Source organism: Pleurodeles waltl, chromosome 10, assembly GCF_031143425.1.
Source record: "Pleurodeles waltl isolate 20211129_DDA chromosome 10, aPleWal1.hap1.20221129, whole genome shotgun sequence".
NCBI classification, from domain to species: Eukaryota; Metazoa; Chordata; class Amphibia; order Caudata; family Salamandridae; genus Pleurodeles; species Pleurodeles waltl.
The window spans coordinates 575,761,205-575,781,960 of NC_090449.1; positions in this window are offsets into that span (position 1 = coordinate 575,761,205).

Below are 20,756 nucleotides of genomic sequence, written 5' to 3' on the forward strand. Positions count from 1 at the left end.
TGCCCAGGACACTGCCGCAACAAGCACCGCAGGCCAGTGAGCGCCAAAGATTCCAATGCTACTGAGGCCGACACGAGCAGGATGTAGCACTCTGGGCAGAAAGCCCCCTCCAGAACCAGTGGAGTATCCCATCCACTACCTCAATCCTTGGCAGGGTGAAGCACTCTGGGCACCAAGCCCCCTCCAGAACCAGTGGAGAAAGGCATCCACTACCTCAGTCCTTGACAGGATGTAGCACTCTGGGCACAAAGCCCCCTCCAGAACCAGTGGAGTATCCCATCCACTACCCCAGTCCTTGGCAGGATGAAGCACTCTGGGCACCAAGCCCCCTCCAGAACAATGTGGAGAAAGGCATCCACTACCTCAGTCCTTGGCAGGATGAAGCACTCTGGGCACAAAGCCCCCTCCAGAACCAGTGGAGAAAGGCATCCACTACCTGATTCCTTGGCAGGATGAAGCACTCTGGGCCCAAAGCCCCCGTCCAGAACCAGTGGAGAAAGGCATCCACTACCTCAGTCCTTGGCAGGATGAAGCATTCTGGGCACAAAGCCCCCTCCAGAACCAGTGGACAATGTTATCCACTTGAGAGACTGTGGCTTTGCACTCCCCAAGATTGAACAGTGTGCAAACCACCCACTGTAGAGACTTGAGAGACTGTGGCTTTGCACTCCCCAGGATTGAACAGTGGGCAAACCACCCACTGTAGAGACTTGAGAGACTGTGGCTTTGCACGCCCCAGGATTGAACAGTGGGCAAACCACCCACTGTAGAGACTTGAGAGACTGTGGCTTTTCACTCCCCAGGATACATCAATGGGTATGGCTCCTCCTCGTGGATCTGGCGTTGTGCACTCATCCGGCTGAGGTGCCCCCCCTTCCCTTCCCCCTGAGGTGCCTGTTTTTTTCTATCTAATGCCCCAGCAGTGTTCTCTCCGTCTTGTTCGGGTATCTTGTGTGGGCCTCGCCCATGCCTTTTGGGCCCAGTGGTCCACGGACTATGATAGTGGAATACCTTGGCCTTGTATTCTTGGTGTATATATTTGTTTATAGTGTACATATCTTTATATATGTATATATTTTTGATTTATGTATTTGAATATATTACAATCATTCAACTAATTTCCTTTTGTCCTTGCATTCTTCAAGGGGGGGCTGGGGGGTGTCACTGTAATGTATCCTGATGTATTAGTGTGTGTGTTGTCGTGGGTGAGGGTGGGGGTTTTGTGTGTTGCGTGTGTGTGTCACTGTTTTTTCCCTCCCCCTCCCCTGTGTCGTAGGTGCAGTACTCACCGTGGTCTTCGCCGCCGGCGTTCGTGCTCCTGGTAGAGGAGCAGGAAGATAAAAGCTGGAAGAATCTGGAGCTCGGGTTCCATGGCGTCCTGCTTCCTCGTGGAGTGTGTGGAGGTGAGCGTTTCCCCTTCCAAGTACTGTTTCCGCCGTGTTTTTGTTCGCGGTGAATCCGCTCCGGAAAAGGTGGCGGATTGGACTGTTGTGATTCTGTGGGCGGTACATTGTCCTCCGCTTGTCTGTTGGCGGTTACCGCCGCAGTGTTTGTTTGTACCGCCTTGGCGGTCGGAGTGTTAAAGTTGGCGGTTTCCGCCACGGTCGTAATTCTTTTTTTTTTTTCGCCGGCCTGTTGCAGGTTTTACTGCCGCTTTAACACCGACCTCCAGGGTTGTAATGACCACCATAGTCTTTTAGGAGGGTAGGTCCGGTCCATATAATCCTCCTACTCCCTCTTGTGATTCCAAGTCTGTGGCAGCCACCTGCAGATTTTGTGTAGCATATGTAGGATGTGAAAGGAGTCTCTGCTCACTGCGTTGACTTGTGCTGTCATGCTGAGCCTGACATCCAGGATGATCCACAGATTCCTGGTGTGGTCAGTGGGTGTTGGTCTTAGCTCTGTCAGCCACAAGGTGGCATCCCATGTGGAGGTCTTGTTTCCAAAGGCCACTATTTCTGGCTTGTTGGAGTTGAGCTTCTAGCAGTTGGTACTCATCCATTCTGCTACCATGGTCATGTAGTCGGTGAAGATGGTTCTAGTGGTGGTTATCTTGTCTGTCAAGGAGAGGATGAGTTGTGTGTTGTCAGCGTAAGAGATGATGTTGATGCCCTGTGATCAGATGATGTTGGCGAGTGGTGTCATGTAGATGCTGGGTGGGGATGAGGGACGATCCCTGGGGAACTCCGCAGATCAGGTTTTTGGTCTCCGATGTGAAGTGTGGCAGTCTGACTCTGGGTTCTTCCAGTGAGAAAGGAACACATACATCTGAGTGCGGGTCCTTGGATGCCAATCTTCTGGAGTCTTCTTATGAGTATGTTGTGGGATACTGTGTCAAATGCTGAGGTCGATCAGGATGAGAGGTGTTGTTTCTCCTCCATCCAGAATAGTCTGGATGCCAGTGGCTACGATGAGTGTGGTTTCTGTGCTGTGGTTCTTTCTGAAAACCTAATTGAGCATTGTCCAGTCTGTGATGTAGTTCAAGGTGGGCACAGTAGCATTCATTTGAACATGCTACATTGTGAGGGAACACTTAGTTGGCAGTCTTGTTTTTGCTCTGATCCTATATGGGTAGTAATCTGGTTTCAGGCATGAGTGTCCGGTGAGATGATCTTATCTTGTCTTGGTGCTTCGCAGTGTGAATAAAGAGGTGTGATTAAAGAGCACCAAAATAGAACGGTGACTAGTTGGTTGTTATAATTTATTGTTAAGGTGCAGTGTTATCTATCGTTCATGGCTTTTATTATTGCAAGAGTCAGGGATCTACCTGGAGGGTCAATGTTGTATGTAGTGTGGTTATGTGTGTAGGTAGGGGTGGAGGATGCATAGAGACTAAAATATATATGCAGCTTCACAGTAACTGTCTAGCCAGAGGGGCAGGAGGGTGCTTTGTTCATGTACATTAAAAAAGGGGTAATCATAGAATACACATAGAAACATGCATAATCTGTAGATATGATCAAATAAGTAAAATTATGCTAAATGGGCAAGAATGGTAGTTGGTGACCTAAAGCAGTGCCCAGTCCCCTTTTTAAATGGGCATGCCTGCTGATGTACAAATACGTCTAATGGGCAAGTAAAGAGGTTGAAGAGCAATTAAGTTGCAACCTTAGCAGCCGCTTCAGCCTTGAAAATGCCTAGATTTTACCTATTCCTGCTAGGCCTAAGGAGAATACAATTTTGAGCAGGGGTTTCTGCTCCAAGCCCTCTCATGCTCCCAAAGGCAGAAGAGTACCATTCAGGAAATAAATGGTCAGGTTATTGCTCACAATCTAGTCAGACTGGCACCCGGCATATGTGAGAGAGACGACCCTGTGGGCCAGATTCACAGAGACTTGTGTATGAATGGGTGTGACTTACTTTTGTAGTACTCCTGGCTTACTTCTGGTTCTCCGGAATAAGCCAGCAGTGCTCCTGGATTACTCCTGGAATTCAGGAGTAAGCCATCAGTGTGTCACACCAAAATCTTTTCGAATTGTGCACTGCTTGTCTAATGCCAGATTGTTGTTTGTTCTAAAGAACAATCAGTGTTGAGGGTCCTAGCTTTCATGCTTTTGTTGTAAAGTCTGATGAAATTCTATAAGCCCTAGTAGCCACTGAAAACGTTTTAGAATAAACGTATTTGTGTCTGTGCATGGGAGAACAGCCTTAGGCATATAAATATCAATCATTTTGACATTTGAAAAGACCTCCTGTTTTGATCTGCCTGAACTAAAACTGAGAGAAACCAAAGTTCAATTAAGGATAGCCAAGGGTTCTCTAATGCGATCAGACCGAGAAGGCACCATCCCTCACTGGTTTCCATCCAGTAATGCTGTCAGAGTACCAAGGAGAAAAAAACAACAGATCAATCAGAGAAAAAAAGATTATTTAATTCTATGGTTACTATCTACCACTAAAATCAGTTGTGGTAGGGGGGATGCAGGAAACAAAGGCGTCCGAGAACAAACTAAAAGCCAGTCGTCATCTTTCCTTTCTGATCTTTCCATAGTCACAAAACTGCACCATAATATTGAAATGAACAAAAATCGGTTCCAGGCTACGGAGACCCTTCTTCAAGAAGACATTATTGAGATTAAACAGATACCCGCTTTAGATGCTGCTAAAGGTTTTAAATCGTCCCTATTTAATGAGGGTCAGGAATTAAGCTGGAGGATCCTTGGTGACCTGATATTACCAAATCACTAGGATCACCATTGCTAGGGCCCATACAGATTTCACCAAAAGGTATAAGCAAAGGGTCTCAGGGTGGATCAAAATCCTCAGCCCAGGAATAGTCTATATAAGCCCATCTAATTAACTAATTACGCCATGGGAACCAGACCGCAGGCCCATATATTAAGGCAGTTAGTCCCTGGGCTATGTATGCCTTCCTGTAAGCAACCACAAAATAAACCACCATGATTTACAATTAACCTTGAGTGACTTACAGCCAAGGCAATCAGTATGTTTTGTGCTTCTTAGTACTGGTCCTGGCAATTTGTGATCAATCAACAGGCGGACATGGTAATAGTTGGGTACAACCTCAAAATATGTTACCATTACTTCAGCAGACTTACATCGGGAGTCTTAACATCGCAGATACGTTTCCCACCTGTAATTAGGGAGTCCTTTACCTCATAGTTAATTGTTTATTAATTAAGATTATATAATTACATTTTATGGATCAACATACAAAACAATACAAAGCTCTGTATCAATCCTCCAAACATTTCAACTAGCGACATGTCAAAAAGTCCCATATCATTCACTTTAGGGGCTCTTCCACAGGATCATTGCTCCCCGTTGGGGAAGAACGTCCTCCTCCGTCCACCCTGGCTCATATAAGAATCGGGGCAGGCAAAGCACAATAGTTTGGATCTCTCAGAGCTAACCACAGAGAACAAGATAACATAAAGAAATAACTGTACTTCCCCGCCTGAATGCTTCGCCCCTCTCCTACCCCCCACACCCTCCCAACCTCCTTTTACAATAGTGTCCCCGCCCCTCTCCAGGCCCCACAGGTCTAATCATTCCTCTAAACCTCCCAGGTCAGCCCCAGGACTCTTAGATATGCTGGGCAAGTCAGTTCAGTAAACTCTGTAGACAAAATCTGGAGAAACGGCCTCCACAGTGTACAAATGTCACCCACTCTCTGTTTGGAAGCCAGAGTAAGCTTCTCCGTCGCTAGAATGAACCACTGCTTCTGAAGCCAAGACACATACATCGGTAACCTGTCCGAGCCCCATAAAGCGAGGATCGTCTGCAGCGCAGCATTGAGAGCTACGGCCATCTGTCGCCCCCGCAGCGATCGAAGGGGGAAGGTGAGGGAATTGGGTAGACCCAAAAATACATACGATGGAAATCTAGGAATCTCTGTCTGAAACACCTTGTCGATGTCATCCAAAATACTCGTCCAATATCTCTGTAACTTGGGGCAGTGCCAGAGAAGATGTACAAGTGTGCCCGTGTTACCGCACCCCCTCCAACAAAGGCCGGACTTAGCGGGATCCCATGCAAGTATCCTTGCTGGGGTATAATACCAATAGGAAGCTACCTTGTATGCAGTCTCTGTCCCCGCAGCATTATAGGCCGTATGATGTGTTCTATAATATATATTATCCCAGTCCTCCTCCGTGAACTCCCTCCCCAGCTCCTTCTCCCATCTCTGCTGTCCTTTAGATTTAGGCGGACGCCCCACACCCTGCAGAAATCGATAAAGCTCTGGTATCACCTGCTTATCATCCTTCTTTGTTAATATCCATTTCTCAAACGGGGTAAGCGGCCTATCTATCAAAGCCCTATTCGACGGCATGAGGGCCCAATGCTGCACTTTAAAATACAACAATCTATCAGCCTCGGTCAAGGCATACGCCTCCCGCATCCGATCAAAAGGAATCACCCCATTCTCATCAAAGAGACTCCCCACCCTCTTGCAGCCCCATCATACAAACGGCGAAAATTCTCTATCTGCAGGCCGGGTGCGAAGTCAGGATTTGCCCCAATCGGTGACATAGGGGACGGAAACATCGTCAATCCCAGCCGTCGTGCCACCACATCCCATACGTGGAACGTTGCTCCCGTGATCGGGGAGGAGTAGAGCCCCCGCGCCCTATGACGGCATCGGAGCCAAGGCTCCTTCCAGATGTGGGACCCAGCCACCGCCTGATCCATAAAGCACTAGTGTTTCTCAGTGAGCAGTCTACTCCACTCCAAAAGAAAATACAGCAGAAGACAGGGAACAGCCAGTGCCCCCTCCCCCCTGGGGCAATACAGAACATTCCTCGGGAGCCGTGCCGGTCGTCTATCCCAGATACATTTCAGGACAGCAGACTGGAGGGTCGCTATCGTTCGAGGCGGAGGAGTCAGAGGAAGCTCCTGTAACACATAGAGTATGCGCTACAGCACGTTCATCTTCACTGCAGAGACCCTACCCAACCAAGAGAGTTTATGCCTCCCCCAGTTCCCCAGGTCTCGCACCACCTCGCGAACTAACGTGGCATAATTCAAGCTCGCCGTCTTCACAACTGAGGTCGCCAATTCAATACCCAGATAGGGTACCTGCGACGTCGACCAAATAAAAGGATATCGGGCCCTCAAGCTTTCTTCATGTTCTGGAGAGATGGACAAACTGAGGACCTGCGACTTCTGCATATTCACCCGAAACCCAGAAACCTGGCTGAACTCACTAAGGGCCACCATAAGGGCTGGCAGCGAGACCATGGGCTCTGCAAGAGTAAGAATCAGATAATCCGCATATAGACTAATGAGGTGATGTTTGCCCCCAAACTTGATGCCAGAGACAAGGGGGTTGTCGCGGAGGCGCTGAGCAAAAGGCTCCATATACAGCGCAAACAGTAAAGGGAAGAGCGGGCACCCCTGTCTTGTTCCACGACCAATCGAAAACGGAAAGGACAGAGTTCCATTAACACGTACAGCAGCCTTAGGTGAACGATAAATGCATTGGATTCAGGTCCTGAACCCAGGACCCAGCCCGTAATGCTCCAGCACCTGTAAAAGATAAGGCCAGTGGATTCTATTGAATGCCTTCTCTGCGTCAATAGAGAGGAGGAGCACCTCCCTATGAGATCTGCTAGTTTTATCTATTAAGTGCAGAAGTCACTTCGTATTGTCGCCGCACTGTCGATGAGGTATGAGGCCTGCCTGATCCGGATCTATAAGACCAGGCATGTAGGGATTAAGGCGGTGAGCCAGTATAGCAGTAAAAAACTTGTCGTCTATATTCAGGAGCGAGATGGGCCTGTAAGAAGCACACTCTTCCTGGTCCTTCCCCGGCTTGTGAATAACCGCGATGGTGGCCTCCAGCATGCTAGGCGTGAGGGCCCCAGACACACTGAAGGAATTAAAGAGCCGCGCCAAAACCGGCGCCAACTCCGGGCAGAAGATTTTATAAAAAAGTGCTGTGAAGCCATCTGGGCCAGGGGATTTCCCAACCTTTAGACGCGATATCGCAGAAATAACCTCCTCCACCCTAATAGGCTGATATAGGGAGGACGCATCACACTCACCAAGCGGAGTAATTGTACTTTCCGCGAGAAAGGCAGCAGGGTCCACGTCACATTGTGTATCCGCGGCATACAGCTCCTTGTAATATTCAGCAAACACCTCCGCCATTTGATCATCTGATCGCACCTCACCTTTAGAGGGGGAGCGTACCATCTTTATAGCCATAGCTGAGCGCTGCGCTCTCAACCGGTGCGCTAGAAGCTTCCCACACCTATTGCTCCCAGTGTAATATTTGTGTTTAAGCCGCACTATCACATATTCTGCCTTGTCCCAGTCCAGCCGCTTCAACTGCTGCCGCGCCTTCTCCTGCTCCCGCCACACTCTAGGTGCGCCGGTATACTTGTGGGAGCGTTCTAGTGTCGCCACTTTTTGCTCTAGCACCGCCCTCTGCTCCCTACTTGCTTTATTATCTTTAGCCGAGAGCGACATTACTTCCCCTCGGACTACTGCTTTCAGAGCCTCCCACAGTGTCTCCAAACTAGTTCTCCCATCATCATTAAAACTAAGATAGTCCAAAATCACGCGCCACAGCGTCTCCTCAACCGCCCTGCTCTGCAGTATGGTATTGCTAAAGCGCCAGCTCGGGTTCCCCACTCGTCCCACGTCAAGACTGGCCACCAGAGTAATAGGTGCATAGTCCGTTAGGGCCCGAGGCTGTGGTCTCACTAATCCAAGAGGCGAAGTCCGTAGAGGCCATGAAAAAATCTATACGTGTATACGTCTTGGAGGCCGCAGAATAAAATGAGTAATCCCTAAGCGTTGGATGCGCCCTCCTCCAAACATCCTCCAGACCACTGTCAGCCAACCACTGTCGCCTCGCCACAGTCAGCGCCCCAGTCTGCCCAAATTGATGCCCAGACCTATCCAACTCATTGTCCATTACCAGGTTGAAGTCCCCCCCAACCAAAATAGCCCTGTCCGGTGTACTGAGCATTGGGGAGATGGCCTGCCTCATAAATGTTTCTTGTTGCACGTTAGGAGCATACAATGTAGCAATGGTAGAGAAGAAGGCCCCCACCCGCATCCTAAGAGCCAGGAACCTACCCTGTACGTCATGTATCCTGGCTACCATCTCCCCAGGGAAGGCCCTCGACAAAAGTATCGCCACCTCAGCATGTTTCGTAGGAGCTGAGGACCAAAACTCCGTGGGGAACCACTTTGAGCGCATGCGATATGTATCCTTGGACAGTAAGTGCGTCTCCTGCAAAAGGCAGACATGGCTCCCAGACCTCTCAAGGCCAGACAGGATTGCCAATCTCTTAGCTGGACTGTTGAGCCCCCGGACATTCAAGCTTAGACACTTAAGGGACATGTGGCACCAAACAGGCTACGCTCTAACGGCGGGGACCACTACGTAGGGGCAGGGGCCAGAAACAGCACTGGAGCAGCTCCCACACACAGGGACAGCAAGCAAGATCAACGCCCATGTGAATTCCAGGGAAAGCACACCAACACACAACCATAACGCACAACAGGTGCTTACAACATAGAAGTCCTCTGACACACATCTCCAGAGAGGCAAAGTCCCGACAGGGGCAGTAGAACCACCCGAGTTCGTCGCTTAGAATCCAGCGACTCCACCACCCAAGCCCCTCCCAAATGGTCTTAAGACCTAAACTGTCGCAACCCCAGATCAGTGTAGCAGCACCCAGGTGCCCATTGCTTAGGCATTGGTCCCAGCAGCCAAACTACTCAGTACTGATTGTCTTTCTAGCGCCTGCTCCGTTGTGGTAGGCTGCTGCTGTTTCCTCTTCCTTTCCTTCTGCCGCCAACGCGGACGCTCCCCGGCAGCAGCCTCCGCACGCGTGCTAACATCTCATTCGATCTCCTGCAAGTGCAGAATCCTCTGCGCCTCTAGCACTGATTTCACCTGTTGCAACTGGTCCTCCCACCGGAACATAAGGCGGAAGGGGTGAACCCAGGAATAAGATGCAGAATGCGACCGTAAGTGCTCTGTGATGGGTTTAAATTCCTGCCGCCTTTGCAAAGTCCGCAGCGAGAGGTCTTGAAACAACTGAAGCGCGTGCGCACGGAACTGTACCCGAGAGAGGTTTCGGGTTCTCTGCAGGATGTTTTCTTTAATTTCATAGTTATGGACACACGCTAAAATGTCAGGTGGGCGGCCCCCGGTTCCTCCAGAGCGGCCCACACGGTGAACCCGATCCAGCGTGATCTCTCGTAAATCATCAGGGCCTAGGACAGAGCGGAACAGCGCTGTGACAAACTCTCCAATGTCCTCCTTCTCCGCTCCGGTCAGGGCTCCCCTGATACGTATGTTATGCCGTCGCGACCGGTTCTCCAAGTCCTCAATCACAATCTGCAGGAGATCCTGCTGCTCACGAAGACGTATGATCTCCTGCTGCATGTGTTCGACCTCCTCCCCCGAATATCTCGCCAACCTCAACATTCACCACTCGTTCTCCTAGGGACTTGACCTCCGCACGCAGCTCCTTCATCTCTTGGGAAGTGTCCCTCCGAAGTTCTTGTAGATCTCTCCTAAGCGAATCAAACAAGCAGGCGAGAAAACCCTTCGTGACTGGGGCCTCGCCATCATCTTCCGCCTCTCTACGATCTTCGGGACCCCTCGTCAAAGTCGACCCCTCAACCGGCCTATTCTGCACTGGGTGGGATCTGGTCAACATTTCCCTCACTGACTGGTCCCTTTTGGGTTTAGAGGACTCCATGAGATGTCCACTCCTGCACCAGCTTAATGTTGGGCCCGGTATCAGACCTCGTCCACCTCGCCGTAGGCCCCTTCTTCTTGCGAGTGCGTCCCACTCACCAGTGGTCTCCTGTAACTATCCGCCGCCGACCAGGACGGCGAAAATGATGTCTCCTCACGCCCTTGCACTCCGGCCAGAGCCATGGGCCCTCGCTGCACTCTGCCTCTCCCGGGGAACAGTCCAGCGTGGCTGCACGTGCCCCGTCTCGTCGCGGGCACATCCACCGGGAGCCAACTGCACCGCCGACCAGGGGCCCCCACGTCTCCGTGCCACGCAGGGCCCCTCTACCGGGGACCCAGAGGCAGACCGGCGACACCTCACCGCCGCCCCCACCTCTCACCAGGGTCCCTCCACTGGCTTTCGGCACCAAAATGGCCGCCCCAGCCTCTGGAGGCCAAACTCACCAGGCACGTCCCGGGACACGGGCCCCAGGCCCAAGGCTCTTCCGCCTTCCATACCGCCGCCGGATCCTCATTCGGTACCTCCGCTGGCCCCACCGGCCCACCCACTGCGCTGCCGCACGCCGGGCCGCACCACGCGGCCGTCCCCACTGCGTTCCGGCCCCGCCAACAGCGAACGCAGGCCAGAAGGCCCGATGCCGCGGGCTCCCTGCGCCTGTGGGCGATCTCCGGATCCCTCCTCGGGGCGCCCTTAACCTCCTGCCACCCCTCTCTGAACAGGGGAGGTCCGTGGTGCAGTGATTCGGAGTCGGATGTTTTTGATGGGGCCCGGGCGGCGGAGCTCGCGAAGACACATCCGCTCATGCCATCATCTTGGCCACGCCCCTATAATTTAATTTTAAGCAATTAATGTTACTTTTTAAAGCTAAATATCTAATTATAGTTACTTGGTTTTTAGGTGGTGGGTAGTAATGTTAAGGCAAAGAGGCATTTAAGGTTCAGTGTAGGTTGTGTTTTGGGGCCTAAGGGAATTTCAAGGTTACATGATGGGTTGTGTTTTGGAGTTAAAAGGGTTTTAAGGGTTCGGATTAGTTTGTGTATTCAGAAGTAAGGGGTTTTAGGGTTCAGGAATGGGTTGTGTTTTGTGGGGTAAACGTATTTTGGGGTTTAATGTGTATATTTAAAAAAAAGTTTATTATATATATATATATATATATATATAAGATAATATATATTAATTCTTAGTTATGTTATCAATTTAGAATTAGAACTTAAGTTAAGGAATTAATTATATTCATATAAACTTTAAAAAGTACTTGATAGACAATGTGTATTAAAAAAGAGAATTCATTCCATTTCTTTTAGAAATAAAACATTAACACTTTATTAAATTTGTTTTACAATCATAACTAAATAAACTATGGTGATGACAGAAATCACATTTCAACTGTGCATTATAGTAATGTAATAATTATTACATTAAATTTAACACACACTTAATGATGTGAGAGAAAGGCACGCTTGATGTAAAATTATAAATTAAGGTACTTTTATTACCTTGAAGTAATGGTTCCATATGTATTGAACCACAATCTAACTACTTATATTCACCTTTAAGCTTGCTTGAGCTTGGTACCAATTGTTATGAATTCTGTGTCAGAAACTGAGGCTTCGGATTTTGCTTTTCTCTCTTTAAAGCAGCCATTGAAAATACTTCAAGCAAAAAAACTATGTTTCCCAAGAAACCCAGTAGTCCATAACACTGACCTATCATATGCAGACCACACATATACAGGAGCCGCTCGCGGGGCTAGGCGGGACAAGGGGTGGGGGGGCACAGAGGGCACGGGAGAAAATTAATAAAAAAATAATACATAAAAAACACTTACCTGCTTTGCTCCTGCGCCGCTCCTCTCCCGTCACTGCTGCAGGCATAGGCTCCCAGCAGCAGCGCCAGGATTGTCTGGGAGCACCCAGCCAGGGCTGTCCCAGGCAGACTGGGAGCCTGTGCAGGAGCCCTGTGCGTATGTGTGTATGGCCGGCCCAAGATGGCTGGCCAAACACACATGCGTTCTGAGGTGAGTGCACAGTGCACTCCTCTCAGCTTGTCACCCCCAATGCCCTGCCCCTTTTACATGGAAAGGATAATAAACAGAGTTTATTATCCTTTCCACGTAAAAGGATTTGCAGTGGTTGCTGCTGGCGGGGGAGGGGGATGCGACAATCCTCTGCCCATACGGAGGAGCCACGCCTGCACATTAATATGTCACCAAGAACAAAGTCCTTCCTCTTCTTTGCTGCTCACAGCACGAGATAAGTGTTCTTTCATTACCAATGTTTATTGTTACATATGACTTTTGTTACTACAATTAGTTTGGCAAGTGGAGCAGGAGTGGGTCCCGATCTCGACGAGTTGCGGTGCTAAATTAGATATTATCGGTCGTACGCGGTCTGCTTTACCTAGCAGTTTGATTCGTGCAAGGCTCATCACCTGGTCAGTACCACCCTTACATAATTTTAGATATTTTTCGCACAACGCGCAGCAACGTGCACCTTGACCACAAGCGGATGAGGACTGAGTCCTCGTTCTATTTTAAGTTTGTGCATGCGCTCGGCTTCCGCTTGGTTTGCCGGTTTTGTTAGAAACCTAGCACGAGCTAGAAAAGTACAGAACACTTCATATAACATGTTCTTTTGGTCCCTGAACGCCCATCAAGGCGTATAAGTGGTGTAGTCCTTTGCCCTAGAGGTTGGCAGGTGCTCCCTCCACTCTTTATAATCCTTGCCATTTGAAGCACTTGTGCTTATTGTTATTTGCCTGTCTGGGTGCCTCCCACCCCGTTGAGCTCCTCCATTCCTCTTATATAACAATGGCGTATTATGCCGAAGAAGAGGATTTTTACCAGGAGAATCCTGAAATGAAGGATGAGCATTGTATGGAGGAAAGATTGATTGAGGCCATGGGCAGTCATGTCCAGGACTCTCTAAATCAGGCTTTAATCAAGGCTATGAGACTATTCACATGTCCTTTAATGATGTATGGTCATCGTGAATTTAGGGGATGCTTCCCCATTACGAATATGTCCAGAGATGATCTGACATCTGATGTGGGCATTGCCCAAAGAGCCTCTGTAGGTCCAACCTCATCATCTGAAATTTTTGCACAGATGGCTGAGTCAGTGTTAAAGGACCACAAATATGACTCGTTAGCTTCTATGGAAGCTTCTGGGTCTGTACCAAGGCTTTCAACTGAGGTCTTGGATGCCTCTCAATCGGCCTCTTCGCGCTCTTCGGATTCAGAGCAAACAGGTGACCCTAAACCCTTGGGTAAAAGAAAACGCAAATCCCGAAATATTGAGGCGGAACCTCATTCTCAAAGGACCTTAACCTTTGATCCAGAGGCCATCATTCATCCACCATCTACGGAATGGATTCCCTGCAGCAAAGTTGTGCACTATGTGCAGGACAGGCTTCATAAGGGATTTGACTGAGATGTGTGTAATACCTTGCATTCCGAATGTCTTCATCCATCACTCCTATGGAAGGTTGCAGATACACCAGAATTGGACCCACACCTAGCGACTTTTATTAAAAAGTTTACCAAGGACCCCAAGAAGGGTCTGGACTGAGCCTGGTTAGGCTGTCAGGACAATCTGCTGAACATTTCAGGCCCCATTACAAAAAACCTTGAGCTTGCACTACAAGCTAAAGAATCAGGTGCGCCTTTGGATCCAGACATGATCCTGCAATGGTCTCAAACAGCCATATGTTCTGCTTGGCAATTGCACAATTTCTGCAGAAAGAAAGCGATCATTCCTCATGATGATTGATCAAAAATTGGCTCCCAATGAGGCTGGCACCATTGCAAATGGTGTGCTGTTTGGTGACAAATTGTCAAAGATTTAGGAAAGTAAGTAGCTACTTTCTCTGCTCTGGACAAGGCACAATCATCTATAAAGAAGATGTTTAGTGGGGGCCTTTTTGGCAGGACCTGGTGATTCAGAGGTCATGCGCTGAGCTGTGGATTTCAACTGGGCTCGGGGTTTTTCCCAGAGAGGAAGAGGTTCCTCCTATGCGTCATCTGGTTTCTACCTCTCCAGATCACAAAGAGGTTACGGACATGGTTTTAGAGGCAGTAACCGGGCTGGATCCTCAGTCTAAGGCAGTTCCACTTCAGGTGAGAATTATTCAATTTTCAGAGGTAATTCTGGGGGGCAGAATACAGTGTTATGTAAAATTTTGGGAGTCTATTTCTCAAGATTCTTGGATATTGGAGACTGTGCAGGGGTTCAGACTGGAGTTTTATGCTCTTCACCCTATAGTCCAAAACCCGCCAGGTTCTCCCTTTTTCCTGAGATGAGAGCTCCCTCATATATGTAGAAGTGTCCGAGTTGCTTCGCAAACAGGCCATAATCTGGCCAACTCCACATCCAGAAGGGTTTGTCAGCCCAATTTTTCTGGTGCAAAAGAACGGCGCGGTTCTCATCCAGTTCTCAACTTCAGGGAATTCAATGCTTGGATAGCTTACCCACATTCAAGATGGAAGGTATCCATCTGCTGAGAGATTTGTTGCGAGAGGGGGATTGTCTAGTGCGTTTAGATCTCAAAGACGCCTACCTCTCCGTTCCAGTTTTTGGACCACATTGAAGAGTTCTCCAATTCCGTTGGAGAAATCAATAGTATGAGTTAACGTCCTCCCTTTCAGTCTCTCCTCCGCCCCTTGGTGTTTCACCAAACTCCTTGACCTGTGGTTTAATGTCTCAGGGAAAGAGGCGTTTCTCTTATTATTTACCTCAACGATATTCTTACCATGACAGAGTCAGAAGAAACCATATTGACACATCTGTCATGGACGTTGAAACCTCTCCAAGATTTGGGGTTTCTCATCAATTTGGAGAAATCAATCTTGAACCCGTCGTAGAGCATATAATGTTTCTGTTGTCTCTTGCAAAATGAACCTCTATCAAGAAAGAATTGAAAACAGCCCTTGTCTCTCGATTATATAACTGAGGACTCTGTCACGCCTCATTGGTCTTTTATCCTCCTCCATCCAGGCGATTTTCCCAGGACCCCTCCCTTATCAGACTCTGCAACGTCTAAAGATCTTGCATTTTCGCAAGGGTCTATCATACTCAGAACAAATTCTTCTTTCTGAAGAAGCCAAAGCAGAGATAACATGGTCTTTAGATCATATGGATGCCTGGAATGGCAGGGCAATCTTCGCATCCTGGCCGGAAATAGTGATAGAATCTGAGGCCAGCCTTTGGGGATGGGGAGCCTGTTGCGGGTCACTGGAGATGGGGGAGGCGGTCCTCAAAGGAGAAAGCGCTTCATATCAATTGCCTAGAACTTCTGGCTGGAGCCTTTGCAATTCAGTCCCTATCTCCTCGCAAGGCAAGTTGTTGCATTCTTCTCCGCATGGACAACATTTCCGCAATTTGGTATATCAAACACCTTGGAGGTACGAGATCTCTGGCCTTGGTGACAATAGTCAAAGAATTTTAGGAATATTGTCTACAGCATCAGATTTCATTATTGACAGAGTACATTCTGAGTCAGTCCAATTTGATAGCAGACTGGAACTCTTGCTTCCTGAGGGACGACAGCAACTGGAAACTGGATCCCCAGCAGTTCTCCAACCTCAATCAGTTGTGGGGTCCCTGTTCCGTCGATCCTTTTGCCTCACGACTGAATGCTCAACTCCCTCGGTTCTTTAGTTGAAGACCGGATCTCCTAGCCATGAGGTTGGACACTTTTCTCCAGTCATGGGAAACAGGGCTATTGTATGCTTTTCCCCCATTTTCCATGATTCAGAGAGTACTCTCTCTGGTGAGGAGACAGTCAGCAGAAGTTATCCTAGTGACTCCTATTTGGAAGCCCCAGCCATGGTTTCCGGTGGCAATGGAGCTCTCGCGTGCCGGACCGATTTGGATTCCTTCCCATCTGCTTCTCTTGAGGGATCCAGCGGGATTATCGCACCCTCTGATCATAACAGCTCAGTTGTCCCTTATGGCATAGAGACTTTCGAGAAACGTTGGCAAGTGTCAGGAATTTCAGACAATGCTTTGTTTTTCCTGGGTCAGTCCTGGGCCCCTGCCAGTCACAAACCGTATAAGTAATCTTGGAATAGATGGACTGGTTGGTGTGGTGAAGGAGGTATTGATCCCAAGGGGACAAACATTAACATGATTTTTTTCTTTCAGAGTTAGCAGCCTAGGGTTTGAACTATAGAACTATTAATAATTTTAGGTCAGCAATCTTGGCCGGTCATCCATTAGATCAAGGGTAAATCAGTTGGAGAACACCCATTGGTGTGCAAAGTTTTACATGTTATCTGACCGGCCAAACCTACAAAGCCAAAAGTACTCTGTTCTTTGGGATGTTGACGTAATTTTCCTTTTTTGAAAAACACGGGCCTGTAACGAGGACCTTTCGCGCAAATAGTTGGCAGCAAAGCTGATGATACTTCTTTGTTTTCATGCCGACGAGTTTCGGATGTGAAAGCTTTAGATTTGGCAGGTAGAGTATTTACTTCCGCTGGAGTGTCTTTCACTATTTCCAAAAGAATGAAGACAGATTCCAGATGTGTTTCTTTTCCCACATTTCCTCATCACCAGAATTATATGTGGTTAAATGTTTGAAAACGTATGAAGAATCTACTAGAGAAGTGCGTTGGGATTTCCAAGGTCAATTACTTATTTCTTTTCAGAAACCCTTTGGGCCAGTTTGATTAGCCACCCTGGCCAGATGGGTGAGGTGGCTGATGAAGGAGGGTGGCATAGATATTTTCATATTTGGAGCGCATTCGGTTAGAGGAGCTATGGCTTGTAAGGCATTCTCAACCAGTTCTCGCTTAGAGGACATTATGGCAGTGGCAGATTGGTCTTCTGGTTCCTCTTTCAAGGTGTTTTACCACAAACATATTGTAGATGTAGCCTCTGCAGTAGTAAATCAATTCTGAACTAGCCTCCGGTCCTGTCATGGAATAAATACATTTCTAGCTTATGCGTCAAGAATTTTCGATTCTATTAAGGACGCGGAGACGAGGATTATTCCTCCCATATTGGTTTAAATAAACAATTGTATTATTATATGATGTTGTAACATTGAGTTTACAGAATGTTTTACTGTTGTTTTCCCTCCTTTTGTTACATTACTGGAGATAGTTGTGACTGGCTTATCTCATCTATCCTAGGTGCCGATAAGAATACATGAGAGGTGGAGTTCGTTCAGTTCTTCAGAGGTCAGAGCCCTATTGGCTGAAGACATTTGAAGTTTAGGAAGTTGGATTCATTTAGAGTAAACAATAAGATGTTGGTCTGATCTGTTGCAAAGAAAGAGGAAGGACTTTGTTCTTTGTTGAAATATATATGTGTGGTCTACATATGATTAGATGGTGTTATGGACTTCTAGGTTTCTTGAGAAACTTATTTTTTAGTTTGAAGTCTTTTTATTGGCTGCTGTGGGTTTTACAATAAAGCGAGAGAAGCATAATCCTCGCCTCCCTGTCCTTAATCGAAAATTATTGTCGCGTAATCTAGAAAATGTTTTATCCTACAACAACTGAGTTATTTACTCTTGGTTCGTCCCATTTAATGATTTAGGGCCTCATTTCAACAAAGTGGCATTCGTACCGCCAACAGGCTGGCGGTTCGAAATGCCTCATTTCGACACGTCGGTCACACCGCGGGGACTGGCAGTTTACTGCCATGGAGTTCCGGCGGTCGCAATCCGCCAGGGCAGCGCTGCGCTGGGGATTTTGACTCCACTTACCACCAGCCTTTCCATGGCGGTAGACACCACCATGGAAAGGCTGGCGGTAAGGGGACTCGCGGGGCCCCTGGGGGCCCCTGTACTGCCCATCCACTTGGTATGGGCAGTGCAGGGGCCCCCAGGCACAGCCCCATCGCGATTTCCACTGTCTGCTTGGCAGACAGTGGAAAGCGCAACAGGTGCTGCTGCACCCGCCACACTGCCACATTGCCGCCGGCTCGATTAGAAGCCGGCTGCAATGTTACGGCCCACTTCCCCGCTGGGCTGGCGGACGGAAACTCTGTTGATGTTGAAAAGCGGCTGGCGGTTTTGCGGCCGCATAGGCGGACGTTTGGTGGTTCAACCTTGGCAGGCGGCCTCCGCTGCCTGCCAAGGTTGGAATGAGGGCCTTAGTGCTATCCCTAATCAACCATTCCCATGTTGGTCTCCAACTAGAGCAATACTCATTTGCAGCATGTCAGTAAGAAGAGAGTAGAAAAGTGCAGACTACTTATTTTTGGTGAAATTTAACCATACCCTTTTCTTTGACCAGGTGTAGTGCTTTCCTCTTATCTAGTTTCTAAGCACTAACATAACACAACAGAAATGCACTTCTGAGGTCAAAGAAGACTTTTATTGTTGTTAATTCTTCCCCAACCCCAATTTTTATGTATGACGAATTAGTAGCTTTCAAGTCTGCGTTAATCAAACAAAATATATCAGTTTGCAATATACACAGCAGGTTGTATTTATAAGATATTGAATGCAAAGCAAAACAAATACTTCACCGTGTGGGAACTATTTACAGCTTCATCTTTCTAAGGTCTGCAAGCTGATGACCCCTGTCAGCCGCGAGGAAGAGATTCATCTACCCACACGGGATTGCTGGCAGCTGGCGCCAAGCTCCAGCACGAGGTCCGGCAGATTCGAATCTGACTCTCTGCAGCCTGTTACATTCGTTACAAAGGTGTGCCCCCTCCTCTCAGACCTGGGAAACTGAGCAAGCCTTTTGGAGACTGGCCAGGTCTCCAAGACTACTCCTGTTCCCAAGCTCAAGCGAAGAAAAAACAACACCCATGTACTCTCTCTTATCATGTCTAGTCTACTGTGAGAAAAACATCTTGGTTCTCTGGTGCAAAAACACAGCTTGGAAAAATACAGCTTGGATTCTCAACTGCAATGTCTAACTCCACGTTAAAGGCAATAGGCAGCTAACCTAAGTATCAAATGCAATGTCTAGTGTCATGTCAAAGCCAATAAGCATCTAAGCTGAATACAAAATGCAATGTCTTATATCATGTCAAAGCCCATAGGCAGCTGAGCTGAATATAAAATGCAATGTATAATATCATGTCAAAGCCAATAGGCAGTTAAGCTGAATACAAAATGCAATATATAATATCATGTCAAAGCCCATAGGCAGAATATCTAATAGCATGTCAAAGTCAATAGGCAGCTAAATTGAATACATCATGTCAAAGCCAATAGGAATGCAATGTCAAAGCCAATAGGCGGCTAGACTGGATACAGCATGTCAAAGCCAATAGGCAGAATACAGAATGTAATGGCTAATGCAATGTCAAAGCCCATAGGCGGCTCAACTGAATACAGAAAGTAATGGCTAATGCCATGTCAAAGCCAATAGGCAGAATACAGAATGTAATGACTAATGCAATGTCAAAGCCCATAGGCTGCTAAACTGAACAAAACATACAATGTGAACATTGAGCAACTAATATGCGCAGTGGTGAAACACAAAGTCATTGGTCAAAACAAAATTTAACAAATGGCAGTACATTCCGCCCTTTGACCAATGAATTTTTGTTTCACATATCTCTTGTTTCAAACAAAAACAAAAAACAAAAAACATCAGCACAAAAAAAAAACATTATCAGCAAGTCACATTTGAATGATCAAAACAATCCCTGTAAAGCAATAGAAGTGGATTAACACATTGATTTAATAACCTTTCACATCAGATACATCTACATAGAAAAGACTGGGCAATTTTTATACTCTGAGTGAGTCTCTAATTCAACAGTGTTAGCAATTTGATGTGGCATGAGTTCTGCTCACGTAAAGGTGCACGGTCCACCTGAAAGGATTGCTGGAAGGTAAGCAAAAGTCAGAGTTCCATACGAGAGGGGAAAAAAAAAAACACAGCTTAGTTCCAGTGGAAGAATGCAATCAAACAAGTTGAACTTGAACTGAAGGCGCAGTTTGCGCAAAATGGATCCATGGTGCTGGCACTTTACTCAGCCAGGTTCAGGTTGGGGATTCGGTCCCTTCCCCGACCCCACACGCACACACCGGAAGGGGGACCACACAGCACACTCAGGGACAGTAGCGAAACGTGATAGGATCTGCAAAAGAAACAAGTATGACTTTTCTTGCAAATAACATTTTTCATTTAAACTGCACCCTTCCTCTTTCTTTCCCTGTTTTATAATCAGCAGGACGTTTTTGAGGCCCTTTGTTATATTTTCTGCAGGTTCTGGAGGGTCACTTAGGGCTTCAGCCCACACATCAGCACTGAGGTTTTTATCTGCTGCGCCACAGCTTCCCTTTTCTTGCACTGTCAGAAGGGCTGGGGCAGACTCCTTCTTTACCAAACCTCCATTCACTGCACTTTTGTCAATTTGGGCCATTCTGTCTCCAATTTGTATGAATGAATCAGATTCTTTTCTAGGTATCAGCATAATCTCGATTTTTCCTTGGTAATTTGCAGCAATCACTCTCCCTAAAACCTGATCAATTTGCCATTTCTGTTCTGGTAACTTTCCTCTCCCCAACTGCTCTGTGACTGCGTGCTGCACAGTTTTTATCAAATGTAGGGGAATGTGCATCTCTCTCATCTCTGCCCACCTGTAAGTGG